Below are 16370 nucleotides of genomic sequence, written 5' to 3'. Positions count from 1 at the left end.
TGACTAGCTTATCCTTTCACCACGGTGACATAGGTACCTTAGCACAATTACAAAAATGACATATTTTACCGTATCCCGCAAATAGATTGTACAAAAATACCTTGTACTCCCTTGCGGGGTAGGCAGAGGTGCATTGCTGCACCCACTTTTCGCCAGAGTGTTATGTTAGTCCCAATGTAATAGGCCTACCCCGCAAGGCAGTACATTAGTACAAGGCGTGAGTGCGTGTTTTTTTTTTTTTTTAAATACCTTTTCAGTATTACGTATGTCTATTTTTAACATAATCCTGTTTGTTTACAAAGCATGACCAGGCAAGTATTCAAATCTTAAGCAAGTACAATAACATAAGTATCGTTTAACGATATTTGGTCATACTTATAACTATTCATAAGTTTTCTAAAGAGGTACACAGGTCCATACCATGTTATATAATGAAAGCTTGTATGTAATTACTGATTGTGACTGGGTCATAGTAAAGAATAAGAATAACTGTTAATATTTATTTAATAATAAATATATTTTATGATATATACCTATATTTATGTACCTTATCAAAACTCAGCTATCTAGAGATTAGTTTTCATAAAAATTAAAACAGTTGAATGTCACATTGATAGCTAATTCAGGGCCACTTGCAAAAACATTTAAATCTAGATTTAGTGTCAAATCTCGATTTAAGAAACGTCAATCCATATAAAATTTGACACTAAATTGAGATTTAACACTAAATCTAGATTTAATATGTTTGTGTAAGTGGGGCTTAGTAAGATAAGCCGAGTTGGTTGAAATCTTATAATCTATGACTTTGTCTAGAGATCAAAACATGATTTGGCCTCTATTACAGTTCACCCTATATTTAGCTATGTAATGATTGAGGATGAGTCGATCGATACAAATACCAAGCTATTATGATAATTATAGATTTTAAATGTAACCTTCAATACGGTATACGATTGCACACTAGGTCAATTTGTCAATGTTAAAATAAACACGAATTTAAGCCAAATTAGTAATGATATAGGTTTTAAAATAATATATACCCTCACACTACTTAGCTCCTATGTTACATAGTATAAACTGCCTTGTAGTGGGTCTACCTGATTTCAAAAGTTAAGTGTAAAATTCCTGAAGCATTTGTTTGTCTGAACGCTTAACTGAGAATGATTACCAATATGAGACTATATCTAAAATAAATAAGAACGGTTTTTAACCATGAAAAAACCTTAATTAGCAGTATTGACATTAATTAGTTATTAAAATCAATACTTTATGTGCGTCCTTCTATTATCCGAAGATGGATCTGCTTTGTGTGTCATGTCATAAAAAATAATATTAAACGATACTAATTAACTATAATAAAAGTATGTATGTAAATATAGTCTCTATAATATTTAGAAATAAGCCATATATTTCAATGTAAAGCTTTGGCTACCTGTGCCAATTTACACACGCGTGGGATTCACGTAAGCATTCATTATAATAGACTTACTTAAGACACGTTTTTGGTCAAAAATAGTAGTTTTTTTTGTCGACAATGTATGTGCGTGAGTTAACAATGGATTTGATGGATGACAGTACTTTCTTTAATGTCAATGGCACTTTAAATTATGTATTTGCATTATAATTTGTATATTCCTGATTCGGAGATTGACATTCTTGAAACGAACATAGGCTTTTACAGTTATAATTTTCAGAAGACGGAAAATAGTTTTATTAGTCTTGGTACCTTTGATGTTATTTGTATTAATTATTATGGTTAGGATTCATTATAGTTTTTGGATACTCTATAAAGTACCTTGAGTACATAGATTCAATTACTGCAAATACTAACTCTAGACTACATTGTTTTTTTCTGTTTGAACCAAAAAATAAACTCGTTCTTTTTTAAGCCGCACTAAATCGGAAGTATTGCAAAACCGCATTCGCGTTATCTCTCTCGAATTAAATAACAATTTCCATCCTCAATTTGTATTTTTCGGTACAAAGAACTCATTAAAATCACAGTGAGATTGACTGCAGTATCGTTAAGCTTAGAAATTATTTGGCATAAAAATGACACAAGCATAGAAACGGACAGTTTTTTCTATGAAGGTGAAAATTTATAAATAGCTTATTTTCAACACGACAAAACATTCACATTAATTTTAAATACAAGTAAAATGCATTGCTTTAAAACAGATAATAGTCTTTCCAATTTTTGGCACCGACTTTTGTCCAGATGCGTGCGAGTGATGTTTACTATCAGCGAGAGCACCATCTTTACTGTCCTCACTCAGCATGTGCTGTAGTGGCGGCGCGGAGTACAGACAGAAAGTATGCCATCTTCCGTGAGAACTCGCCTACTTAATGACAATGTATAGAAGATCGACCCACTGATAGCGCCGCTGCCTCATTGCGTCAATACTTGTAAGCTATTATGATTACACCAAATACCATGTTTTGTACAGTTTCGCCCGATGAAAGGTCAAATGTTCGTTTGATATTCACAATTTAAAGCAGTGCTTTTTGTACCTGTATTTAGTCTATAGGTCAGCCATAGATGTCATTATTATCTTGGTCTACGACATTTGTAATTTTGAAAATCTCTATTTTTACTTGCACAGATACGAAAATGAAAGTGTAAGTAATAGAAATCAAAATAGTTTTCTGCTGGTTGATAGGAAGCTCATAAATTTTGTGTCATATTTTGTCACGTTACGATCTACAACAACACAGTAAAAAGCTATTACAACCACATTATTAATGTGTCTGTAGGCGCCTACATACGTAAGTATAACCAAATTGGAATGATTGTCATTGATTAGCGTGGTCAACGCAAATCAAAAACGCAATCAAATATCCATTTGTGATTTTGTACAATTCTCTATTGTAATAATTTTCTTTATGCAATAGTGTGTAAGTAGCTTAGGTCATAGCTGAGGATGTGGTGGGTGTACTTTGATATCAGATACAGATGATACATCATGTGGTATTAGTTTGACAGATGATTTGTTATCAGGTTTCAGACGTGGGTAGTGGAAGACGCGGCATCGTGGGGCATGACAGGGAAAAATTGAGATTGCAAAATGATATGGAAAGGTCATCGATGTTTTAAAACATTGAATTATATGTGATACGCCCCTTATAGACAAGTATGGTCATAATCATAATTATTTATACCTGATACACATCAAGTGTTTAATTATATGATAGGTAAATAAAAGATTTTTTGCATAAGTCTTTTAAGCAAATATTGTAGAGATTCTCATTAAGAGTTGTCCATTTGACGCCAAAGCAGTAGTTCCCTTTGGAAGTGGTCTTAATCATGCTACCTGAAAGGCCTTTACCAAAGAATATAGTAATAATAATGTCCTCCTAGCCGAATTTCGGCTACGGCGGCCAATCTCAATTGAGATCAGCCATCTACGCAGGAGTAGATTATAGTGCCCAAGTGTGTGCGCAGTACACAGGAGCACTCTCTGTTCCATCACTCTCATAACCCAATGGGACGGATTGACCGACACGACTGGAGAGAGCTAGGCGCAGGACCGACTGCTTTACATGCCCATCCGACAGCATGGATCGTTTCACTGTTTCGGACAACAGGTGATCAGCCTTCTATGTCCTAACCAAACTTAGAACCACAATTTAGAAACACAAATTGATGGTCCCACCCGGGAATCGAACCCAGGACCTCTGGGTCATGAAGCGAAGCTTCTACCACTAGACCACAGAGGAAGAATATAGTAAGTACACGGTAAAGTGAATGAATAGTCATAAGCATAAAGTCTTTATTAATCCAACTTACATCACATCCACAAGTACTTAATAACTGGTGAATAAATACATTTGTATGATGCAGGTCGGTTTAGCCAACGAATCATCAGCAATTAAAATATTGAATAACTCCTAACATCTTCAGAACGACTTTCTTCCCTAACCTGTTATTACTCAAGCCTATTTGAGGTTAAAACTTGCAATTTTACGAAATTATCTCAGAACAAGAAGCAGTTTTTGAATAGGTACCGTACTTGAAGTAAAGGTAATAAAGAAAGAAAGAATATATTCTTGACCAAAGTCAACTAATATAATATAAAAGTCCAATAATATACCTATATCCGTATACCTAGATGTATAATAAAGTTTATAATAGTCGTGTATTTGCGTGTAAATTGTAAATATTCATCAAATTGAGGGCTTATCAAAGAGCTCTATCACATAAAAATAATCACATTCCTTTTATAAAACATCAAGTTTTCATTTTTTATTGTTCATTTAGTGTGTCCATGTCAGTTACAAGTAGAATCTAGAGACAATAGTTAGTATTCCTACCGTGACCTGAATTTCAGATGCATTGTGAATTGAAGTTGTCATTATGTAAGGATTTGGCTGTAGTTAATACTCATATTATGTTAAAAATATCTATGACATACCTATTTATTAAACCTGGTCTTTTATCACATCGTTTTGCGAAAATTACAAGTTTATTCCCTAATTCTTGGGGACCCACAACAAATAAGCTTATGCACTCAAGTATATAACCTGGGCTAGTAAAGTTACCCGATATCTTCAAACATCGCCCGCCCACTGACCCGATGGTACGAGTATGTATTACATAAGGACATTGCCACACCATGCTTGTACGAACTTTGACATTACTATAAAATATCATGTTCTATGTTACATTACGTTTGTTCTCCAATTTCGTATATGAAAATAAGAATTTGTACGAGTCAAACCAAAACCTATTTAGTTATTGGTGGTTAAACTGAAGAAATATTTATTTATTTATTTAATCCTTTATTGCATAAATATACAGGGTGTCCCAAAAGTCAACGTCATCCCTTAAAGGGCTGATAGGTCAGCTCATGAGAGGCCAGAATATCACAATATGACCTTAGTAAAAACTCGATAATTTTCGAGATATTGACACTTTTATAAATTTGCTGAAAATCGACACGTTAGAATTTGTTTGGTGTTGCATCACCCTGTATAGCCCTGCTATTGATCGCAGTAAAAAAAAATATCGAGTAATGCTGTATGTTTAAAAAAAACACGGTTTTCAAAGTCATAAAAGGTAATCGTATTTTTTTATAAACAACTTTGACTCTACATACTGTAAAAAAAATATACCACGCAAACCTGGCACCTTATTTGAAAAGATTGCTCATTTAATGCAGTTTCCAAAATGGTAAGAAACGTTGCTATTGTTTCAATCAACAAAAAAGTTATTGCTATTTTAGTACAAAACGACCTCGATGTAAAATTGTTTGAAGGAAATTTATCTGACTGAATGTATTAAGGGTAAGTCATGTTGGAATGAGTAAAAGTAAAATAGGTGGTGTGGCCGGGAGTGGGAAAAGAGACAACGTTGTCACAGAATTAAAAAAAACGCATTTTGAGTATCTTTCTCGAGAAAAGTGGACTATAGCAACTCCACATTCCCCATAAATGTAGCACATGGTAACGTACATTCCTGAGTAGTACTAATGGGTGATATTGTACAAGTAAAACGCTTACACGTGTACATTGTACACCCACAGTATCCAAAAAAGGGACAGATCAGTTTGTCATTAACAGTACCTCTAACTACTTGTTATTTATTTTAAAGTTATTGCTCAACAAAACCAAACTCTCATAATTATGATTATGACCATTAATGAGTATTATTTTTTGCTCATTATGTACTTAATATAATAATGTGGTTTTATAATTTTGAGAAATAAAAATAAAAGTCAATAAATGTTTGTTATTTTTAAATAAGGTATAAAAAACGCAAAATATGTTTTATAAGAGTTTGGTAAGTTTTTTCTTAGCTATTTTTGCGTCATCTAAGTTGCCACGGCTGACCCCACCACCTATTTTACTTTTACTCATTCCAACATGACTTACCCTTAATAAATTCAGTCAGATAAATTTCCTTCAAACAATTTTACATCGAGGTTGTTTTGTACTAAAATAGCAATAACTTTTTTGTTAATTGAAACAATAGCAACATTTCTTACCATTTTGGAAACTGCATTAAATAAGAAATCTTTTCAAATAAGGTGCCAGGTTTGCGTGGTATATTTTTTTTACAGTATGTAGAGTCAAAGTTGTTTACAAAAAAATACGATTACCTTTTATGACTTTGAAAACCGTGTTTTTTTTAAACATACAGCATTACTCGATATTTTTTTTGACTGCGATCAATAGCAGGGCTATACAGGGTGATGCAACACCAAACAAATTCTAACAATATGGATTTTTGTACCGGCGGCACGCAAAAAACTGATCCAAGGTGTCGATTTTCAGCAAATTTATAAAAGTGTCAATATCTCGAAAATTATCGAGTTTTTACTAAGGTCATATTGTGATATTCTGGCTTCTCATGAGCTGACCTATCAGCCCTTTAAGGGATGACGTTGACTTTTGGGACACCCTGTATAAATAAGTGTACAAAGGGTGGATTTAATGCTAAAAGCATTTTCTACCAGTAACTATTATGTACTAAAATACATAAATATCTTAATGAGCGTGTGTACTGTATAAACATAATAATATATCTACAATACAGGGAGAGTCTTTCATAGGTGCATATTCGGAAGTTACAGAGCTCTTCATTCTGAACAACTTTCGTTATAAAAACCTTGGGATATAACGAAAAAAAAAGATGCTCCCCCATACAAAAATTGGTTGTTTACGTGACACTGTGTATTGGGAGTAGATATTTTTTTTCCGGGAATATCCTAACGTCACCATAACAAAAGTTGTTCAGAATGAAAAGCTCCGTGACATTCTTCCGGATGTGCACTTATGAAAGACTCACCCTATATATACTAAAATAGGGTAATCGTCACATGTCGGAACATTTTTGAAACCTTCATGGAATAGGTAGGTATAGCCTTTTACGATTTGGTCAATTTCAAGTGTCTTATGTACCCCTTTCAGAGGAATATATTTATCATACTTATATATATATATATATATTAGACATACTTCCAAATCTGACCTCTTGGTGACCTCATTTTCATAAATCATTTTTAAAGGAAATATCATAGTATAATTTATAATAACAGGTATATCAAGGTCACATTGTAGATATATTCTGATTATTATAATATAAATAATTGAAACGAGGCGTTAATCGATTTTTAAATCCACGAAAACAAAATCGGAATTGTTTTAGTCAACTTTAACTAAATGAAGTGGAAGAATGGTCTCGCTACAAATGTCTAGTATATTAATTAAAGGTATTTTTAATAGAAGTACCTATCATGTTTGTTTCAAAATCCAAAAGATAGGGTCTTGGGGACCGTGTGCGATGCGCGTTGGCTTTTTAAAGATAATAGAAGTTTTCAATGACTGAAAACTGTCATTAATTGAGGAGTTAAAAACGTTTAAAATAAACATATTTGAGAAAATAATATATTCTAGATTATTTTTTTTTAAAGATGGTAGGTTTTGGTAGTAGTTTTCCTTTAAACACTAGAATACGGATGGAATAAGAATCGCGAGTGCTGTACCGGTTTTGATTCTTCACATAATATCTCTTCACAGTTCAAGGACAATTCAAGATCCGGTATGATTTTAAAATTCTAATAACGAATGGTGAATATTAAATTAATTTGCTGACAACAGATGCAAAGTATTTATTGCCCATGAGATAAAAACTTGAATCAATTTCAAACTATTTTGGATTAAATTTTACAGGAATTTCCAAAAAAATATTTATAGTACTGCGTTTTACATATATTTTAATGTGATTAATAACATAATGAAAATGAAACATGTACCTGTACTTAATTAATTATATGTTGAAGATTTCATGTACGGATAGTTGGAGTTAGCACTAACCAATATTTTTAAGTTAAAAACAACAACATGAATTAACATGATACGTAATAAATTTAGGTATGTAATAATAATAAAGGCAATAAATTTTACTATTCGAGGTGAAATATTGAGCAATAGATGAGGAGGTTTAATGTGTGGTTAAACTATGGTTGCTCTTGAACTTTTCTCAAGAAACCGCACCTTATCACGTTATTACTTAAAGAGTTTAAGCATACATTATTTAAGTATTGCTCATAATTCAGCGTGATACCCCATTAGCTAGTTATTTCGCCAGGTTAAACCCTCTTATGAATAAAGTACTTTCAAAAGACAAATAGCATTTTATGCTAAGGCATAATTAAAAGACTTATTTTTATTTCCAATAAAAAAAACGTTTAAGCTATAATAACGTATTTCGTACTCGACCATAAAATTTTCTTCGTACCTATTCTTCGTGATTGACTCAACTATAACTTTTTACACTTGAATCGATTCCCCAACTTTAGTAACTACTTTTTTTTTGTTGCACCTTTCTACTAGTTTTTCTGTACCTCCAGTAGGTTGGCTGGTAGAAAAGACTTTTAGCATTAAGTCCACCTTTTGTACACTTATATTTCATATTTGTGCAATAAAGTATCAAATAAATAAATAAAACATAATAATTTAAATATGATCTAACGTTTGGGGTTTAACCTAACACATTAATTGAGCGTAAATTTACTCACGAAAATTGCACTTTTACACTTTTTTTTGTTGCACCTTTCTACTAGTTTTTCTGTACCTCCAGTAGGTTGGCTGGTAGAAAAGGCTTTTAGCATTAAGTCCACCTTTTGTACACTTATATTTCATATTTGTGCAATAAAGTATCAAATAAATAAATAAAACATAATAATTTAAATATGATCTAACGTTTGGGGTTTAACCTAACACATTAATTGAGCGTAAATTTACTCACGAAAATTGTCCTTACATTGCCCATTGAGGCGACGCGAGACAAAATCTTACGTTACATTGTCTTGCGCAGACGCATAGCTCATATTATTATTGTAATGTATGTAAGAATGGTTTATATCATACGCAGACCATCTACATTGTACCGTGGAAGGCAATTATGTTATGTACAATGCTCGTTACTACTGAAATGGGTTATTTGACTTGAAGTTCAATAGTTATGTTTATTTATGAAATAAATACCCACTTCTATATTTAGGACTGGACTTGGTTTAGGATTAGGTTTTATTTATCTTATTTTAAATTTTAAGCCCCTTTTATTACGGTTTTACGTAACATTACCTATGACCCTAAAAAGACAAAACGAAAAGTGGTTCAGCCGTTTGGTTTGTATACAAACATACACAAATAAACAAGCTCGTTAAACTTTTAACACCTATTTTTATCCGTCGGCGATTAAAACGGTTAAATCACAGTTTACTTTACCCATGCTAGAGACTACATCTGCAGTCATCTAGGTTGAGAATTTGAGGATTGACTGAAAACGAAAGTAAGTCGAAAGACCGCAATACTATACTTTCTTACCGGTATTGTTTGCGTAATTACTACACCCATTTGAATGCTAATTCTTGTCTTTTATCTCCGACAATTGTCTTTAAACTTCGGTCGTATGCGAAAAGATTAGCAGGTTCTTTTCACAGTATTGCAATATTGTCATATTGTTACTTAATAGTGGACCTTGGCAATGTTTATTCCGTAGATTTTGTTTCTTATTATTTTATTTTTTCTAGATTTTTGTGAGTACTTTATTTTAAAAAACCTTTTCCCTGGAAATTTCGGTATAAAATTAAACTCATGAACATCGTGTCATTCTATATGTGAATTAATTCTCAAATCGATAGATACAGAGATTACTGACATAGTGCGACCTTACATACTGCGAAATATAAAAAAAAACACACACACAATTAATGAAAAATATGATTGCACTAGTTTTTTACCATAATCTTACCTCTATGTTAAATTAATAATATTAAATTAACGACCGTAAGTAAATCCTCACTACATAAATGTGAAGCTGCTTATTAACAAAAGCGATGAAGTGGTCTTGTAGCGAGGTGAGTATTTATTGCAATGAACTTTTAAATGATAAATCATACTCTATGTCGGTCAGCCAGTTAAGGTCATACGTTTTGTTCACAATCGACCATACATCACAACGGGATCGTTATTATAAAGAAGTTAAAGCCATTGTTTTTTGCGTAAACCATACAACGATTAAATGTTATAATTTATTGGTGATTTGAATTGAATGTCAGGGCAGGTTTCATCATTTGATCTTCGCCGAAATCTAGTATAAAATATGTTAGGCATATACTCGCGATAGTCGTATCATTATGTAAATGGCAATGTAAGAAGAAGATATTGATTATTATTTAATATCTAATTCTCTAGACCGGATTTAATTACTACACCCATTTGAATGCTAATTCTTGTCTTTTATCTCCGACAATTGTCTTTAAACTTCGGTCGTATGCGAAAAGATTAGCAGGTTCTTTTCACAGTATTGCAATATTGTCATATTGTTACTTAATAGTGGACCTTGGCAATGTTTACGATTTAAACTAATTCCGTAGATTTTGTTTCTTATTATTTTATTTTTTCTAGATTTTTGTGAGCACTTTATTTTAAAAACCTTTTCCCTGGAAATTTCGGTATAAAATTAAACTCATGAATATCGTGTCATTCTATATGTGAATTAATTCCCAAATCGATAGATACAGAGATTACTGACATAGTGCGACCTTACATACTGCGAAATATAAAAAAAAACACACACAATTAATGAAAAATATTATTGCACTAGTTTTTTTACCATAATCTTACCTCTATGTTAAATTAATAATATTAAATTAACGACCGTAAGTAAATCTTCACTACATAAATGTGAAGCTGCTTATTAACAAAAGCGATGAAGTGGTCTTGTAGCGAGGTGAGTATTTATTGCAATGAACTTTTAAATGATAAATCATACTCTATGTCGGTCAGCCAGTTAAGGTCATACGTTTTGTTCACAATCGACCATACATCACAACGGGATCGTTATTATAAAGAAGTTAAAGCCATTGTTTTTTGCGTAAACCATACAACGATTAAATGTTATAATTTATTGGTGATTTGAATTGAATGTCAGGGCAGGTTTCATCATTTGATCTTCGCCGAAATCTAGTATAAAATATGTTAGGCATATACTCGCGATAGTCGTATCATTATGTAAATGGCAATGTAAGAAGAAGATATTGATTATTATTTAATATCTAATTCTCTAGACCGGATTTAATTACTACACCCATTTGAATGCTAATTCTTGTCTTTTATCTCCGACAATTGTCTTTAAACTTCGGTCGTATGCGAAAAGATTAGCAGGTTCTTTTCACAGTATTGCAATATTGTCATATTGTTACTTAATAGTGGACCTTGGCAATGTTTACGATTTAAACTAATTCCGTAGATTTTGTTTCTTATTATTTTATTTTTTCTAGATTTTTGTGAGCACTTTATTTTAAAAACCTTTTCCCTGGAAATTTCGGTATAAAATTAAACTCATGAATATCGTGTCATTCTATATGTGAATTAATTCCCAAATCGATAGATACAGAGATTACTGACATAGTGCGACCTTACATACTGCGAAATATAAAAAAAAACACACACAATTAATGAAAAATATTATTGCACTAGTTTTTTTACCATAATCTTACCTCTATGTTAAATTAATAATATTAAATTAACGACCGTAAGTAAATCTTCACTACATAAATGTGAAGCTGCTTATTAACAAAAGCGATGAAGTGGTCTTGTAGCGAGGTGAGTATTTATTGCAATGAACTTTTAAATGATAAATCATACTCTATGTCGGTCAGCCAGTTAAGGTCATACGTTTTGTTCACAATCGACCATACATCACAACGGGATCGTTATTATAAAGAAGTTAAAGCCATTGTTTTTTGCGTAAACCATACAACGATTAAATGTTATAATTTATTGGTGATTTGAATTGAATGTCAGGGCAGGTTTCATCATTTGATCTTCGCCGAAATCTAGTATAAAATATGTTAGGCATATACTCGCGATAGTCGTATCATTATGTAAATGGCAATGAAAGAAGAAGATATATTATTGATTATTATTTAATATCTAATTCTCTAGACCGGATTTAGGATTTCAAAATAAAAATCTCTAGACTAAGATTCATATGGATCCATCACCTAGAGCCATTCTACTTTTTTTCACTTAGGAATCCTAGGACATACAGCCTGATCAGATATCTGTACCAATCGGGTCTTCAAGTACACTACTAATTAGCTAACAAAGGAGCGAGCCCTTAAAGGAAGTTTTGTTCTAGAATCCTATTTATGCACTAAGTAGGTATGTGCGGTATTCCTCAGAAGATGGAAGATATGATAGACCTTATTGTTAGGAACAATGGGGCGAGTGATGTATGGAGGTGTTCGCTGGCGTACTGTCATGGATGAGTTGAGGGTTTGGACGAATTCGACAGAGTGCTGTAGTTACAGCAGTTTTGTTATGTTTTTTAGTTATCTTATTAAAGTACGTGCAGGTTTTGGACTTGAAATAAGTTATTATAATATCAGTTAACTGAATCTCATTATTAACCTACTTATTTTAATCACTTTGGATCAATAGTGTTGATCAATATTATAGGAATACCTACGGTTATTATCAGTAGGTAGTAATCAAAGATGAATAACTTTTTTTAATGAAATACCTAATAGTTAATTAAACAAAATACTTGCCAAACTTTAAAACATAATTATTTTAGCATCTGACAACGAAGTGGTTGAATTCAGATACAACCTTAACGAGTAGTAAGGCCTAAAGCTAAACTGTTCCAATAATGATCGTAACAAGTAGGCTCTATCGAGCCTTGTAGCCATGACTCTTACAATCACCAATATAGAGTTGAAATTCAAATGAATTATAGTAATCGAAGCTATGTACTTAGATACCTATTATAGTGATTTATGATGTATTGTTAAACTGTAACAGTAGCGGGTTATCTGTCAACGGTGATTTGTTTATTTTGAATCTGTGTTACATTGTTACAATAAGCTTAGTTATTCTTACTATTACATGTTTTTAACGTGTGAATGTGTTTTAACAATATTTTTAAATAGTATTTAACCATTATTTAACTACACGTTTTTAGTGGGGTGCATGAAAAGAATCACCCCAAATGATCTATCAACTTTATTGTATACCTTCGGCACAGCCAGATCACCTTAGCAGTCAGCTATTGACACTAACCTGATTGGCTCTTTTTACCACGGTGACAAACCCTAGACCAGCTCTGGTTTTTGTCTCTTTTAACCTAGGCTCAAAAACAGGATGTGGTTCATATGGAATCGAGGATTTATAGGTTCATACATCATACAATTATTAATATTCACATTTTGTTCGCTAAATAAATATTTTAACCCGAACCTTTATCATAAGATTTAATTTACCTATCCGCTACATCATCCAGGCTTCAATCAAAATCATTGCAAGAACCAATCAATCTGAATCAAAGCTTGTAAGATGTTTAAAGTTATAAAATTGTAATCTTGTATCGACATATTCGACATGTGGCAACATCATCTCCGTGCATCGCTCACTAGCTGGTTACAAGTCCGCAACCTGCGATGGGGCACTCTATGACATTTCCCATCAGCTCACCTTGCGGCCGATTCCGCTATTTACCTATACGTATTAACCATAATACCTGTGCAGGTCGGTGAGGCTATAAATTTTTAATCTGAAGGAAGTACACATTTAGTATACTCGACATAATTAATTTTATTTGCTTGTAAAAAGTGATGATATTTGTTTTAAAACAGATATTGTGTTTTGTGGTATCTCCAGCCCGCTTGTCAAGCGTGGAGATTACAGCAGTTACTTCTTCTTTCGTTCTTGTTCTTGAATTGACTATTGCGAGTTTTTTCTATGAGTGTTTATTTGTATGAATTTTGATTTTATTGTTTGAACATCTACGTTCACTTCAGTAAATTTCATTGCCATTATTTTTCGGAAATCGAAAATTGATTAACATAAAATTAAATTATGAAGCTGAACGAATGATTAATCCTGTCTGATCTAAATCTTGGACTTATGTCCTCCTTCAAACGACAATCAACCAATCACAGCTCTTTACGCTATAGGTACTTAAGTTGTGCTTAACTTGACGTTGTGAAACATACATTTAGCAGAATCGGAGCTCTCGTGTAAAAGAGCTAACGACGTGGCCGCGGGCGGTCATCAATCCCCGCAAATGTCAGTACGTTGCTGACGGCCGCGTTACCTTCCACACTACTGTTCGTTACACTCTGGATTTATGCTATATCTATAGACTAAAAGCTATACGGCTAAAAGATCTGTTAGAACCTTGAGTAAGGGCCTGAGCATACTGCGATTTTTTGTAGATTTTGAAGTCGCGCTGATCATATAATTTCCCCGCCTGACATATTTACTCGTGTAATATTTTTGCATCCATTTGAACTTTATGGCGCACTAATATTGTACGCATACAGCCTAAGCGTCGAGGTTTTATACTTATTATAAGTACTAGAAATGTACTGTATGTATTCGTTCAGACAACTAATAGGTATTAAGATAAGATACTATGCTATTTTAATAACTCTTCATACAATTTTCTACAACGAATTACGACCTTTGTTATGCCTTTTAACTTTGTTAAAACATAAAATATTTTTCTCACGCAACAATTAGTAATCTCTTAATTGCTTTATAAAATTATAATGAAACATGCTTTCACTACTGTAAACTTTTAGAAGACCTTTCTTTATTTTTCAAATGACCCCACCCCGTGTACCAGGAAATTCACCTAGAGACAAATTAAAAAATTATGTTTTTTGATGCTATAAGATTCTTTAATTTTACTATCTATCGTCTTATTTTGGTTTTAGAATATGATAATGTAAGTAGGTATTATATAAGTAGGTATATTATTTAGTACAGTATAATCAAGTAGTATTTTAGTAAAATTTGTGCAAAATATAATAAAAAAATACAAGGTACAAAAATAACTTACGAAAGATTTAAAAGCATAATTCTCCTGAATCCCACGTGTTTAAAAAATCACTTACACTGGTACTGTAATTTACGCGCACGCGTCACTAGACGTAAGATTCTCGTAAGCTAACGGTTTCAGTTGTAGCGGCAGGCTGTAGTTGGATCGTGAATGAAATACGCGCGGGAAAAGCGTAAGTACAATGGTTTTAGAGGCGATTTTGGGATTTTATATAGGTTTTTTTTACAGATTTTTGAGGTAAGTATGTACTTACCTCAAAAAACCTAAAAAGTACTTCATAAGTAGTTGAAATATGTTAATATCGTTTAGCTTGCCTTCACTGCATATGCCTAGTATTTTTAGGGCCATTATTTTATTTTGGGTACAATTTGGCATACTTTTACAGATATTTTTTTCAAAAATAAACTTCTTATTAATTAACCTTTCAATATTTATTTATGTTAATTAACATTTATATTATTCATTAAATACATTTGCAGCGATGTTTTCTTGCTATTTCTTAAAGTTATTGACGTTTAATCGAGGAACGATGAGAAAAAAATACTACTGCGTTACTTTCATACAAAATTATGTTTTATTGTTAGGAACATATATTTTGGTTCGTAAACATATACCAGATAAAAAGTAAGAAAAAAAACATTAATCTAACAGTTTAAATTACAAAATATTCTCAGTTTTGTTATTCATTCTATAATAAAGTTTCCCACTGCGTTACCAATCAATAAGTTTTAATGCAATACTTTTCGAAAAAAGGACAAAATAATCATAATTTTTTGCTCAAGGTTTTAGAAATAGCTCTAAATAAGGTGAATTATAATTATTATATTTAGTTTAACATTCTTTCTAATAGAGAGTAGCTAAAATGTTTGTGAATACTCTCAGGAAGCGAGGGACAAATGGATAACGCTGTGGTTAATTGGTAACACAGTGGTATTTCAATCACAATCTGTATACTTTCTTCAATTAAAACTAATTATAATGTGAAAAAAACTATCAAACTAAAATTAACAGAACTCTTTGTTTAATAACAAATATTAAAATCGCTGAAAATATAACAACTTAATACTAAGAAATATTTCTCTTTTTTTTTGCCTATAAAGCCGTTGTTTTTCAGCCGCTGTTTACGCCATTGAGTCTGAAATGTTATAATGTAACAATATAATATGCTCAAATGTTATATTTGTACCATAAATTGAGTAACAGATCCCTGAAAACTATAAGAAAAACCCCTGAGTTACTATAGCTACAACTGCGTTACTGAAAAAGTAACGAAGTGTAGCGGTAACGCAGTTGTAAAACAATAACCTATTTGAAGTTAGTACTTAAATGAATACACATACATGGGATATCAAAATGCCCTCATAATTGTTACTAATTATTACATATATTGCATGAAATAAAATAATAAATATCTATAAAACTCACCGTATGTCGCCGGTAACTCAGTGGCGTCACAATAAATACACGCGCTTCTCTCCAGGACTCTCATCCGAAAGACTTGGTCATTTTATCC

General features: G+C 32.2%; 1 protein-coding gene across 1 annotated transcript in view; it reads right to left on the bottom strand.

Moving 5' to 3' along the window:
- LOC105398193 (mucin-2) overlaps positions 1-16370 on the bottom strand; it is a 62698-nt gene that overhangs the window by 45476 nt on the left and 852 nt on the right. The window lies entirely within an intron of this gene.

The sequence above is a fragment of the Plutella xylostella genome, chromosome 14, assembly GCF_932276165.1.
Source record: "Plutella xylostella chromosome 14, ilPluXylo3.1, whole genome shotgun sequence".
Classification (NCBI taxonomy): domain Eukaryota; kingdom Metazoa; phylum Arthropoda; class Insecta; order Lepidoptera; family Plutellidae; genus Plutella; species Plutella xylostella.
The sequence above is the reverse complement of the archived record's forward strand: the minus strand, read 5'-3'. Positions and strand labels throughout refer to the sequence as shown.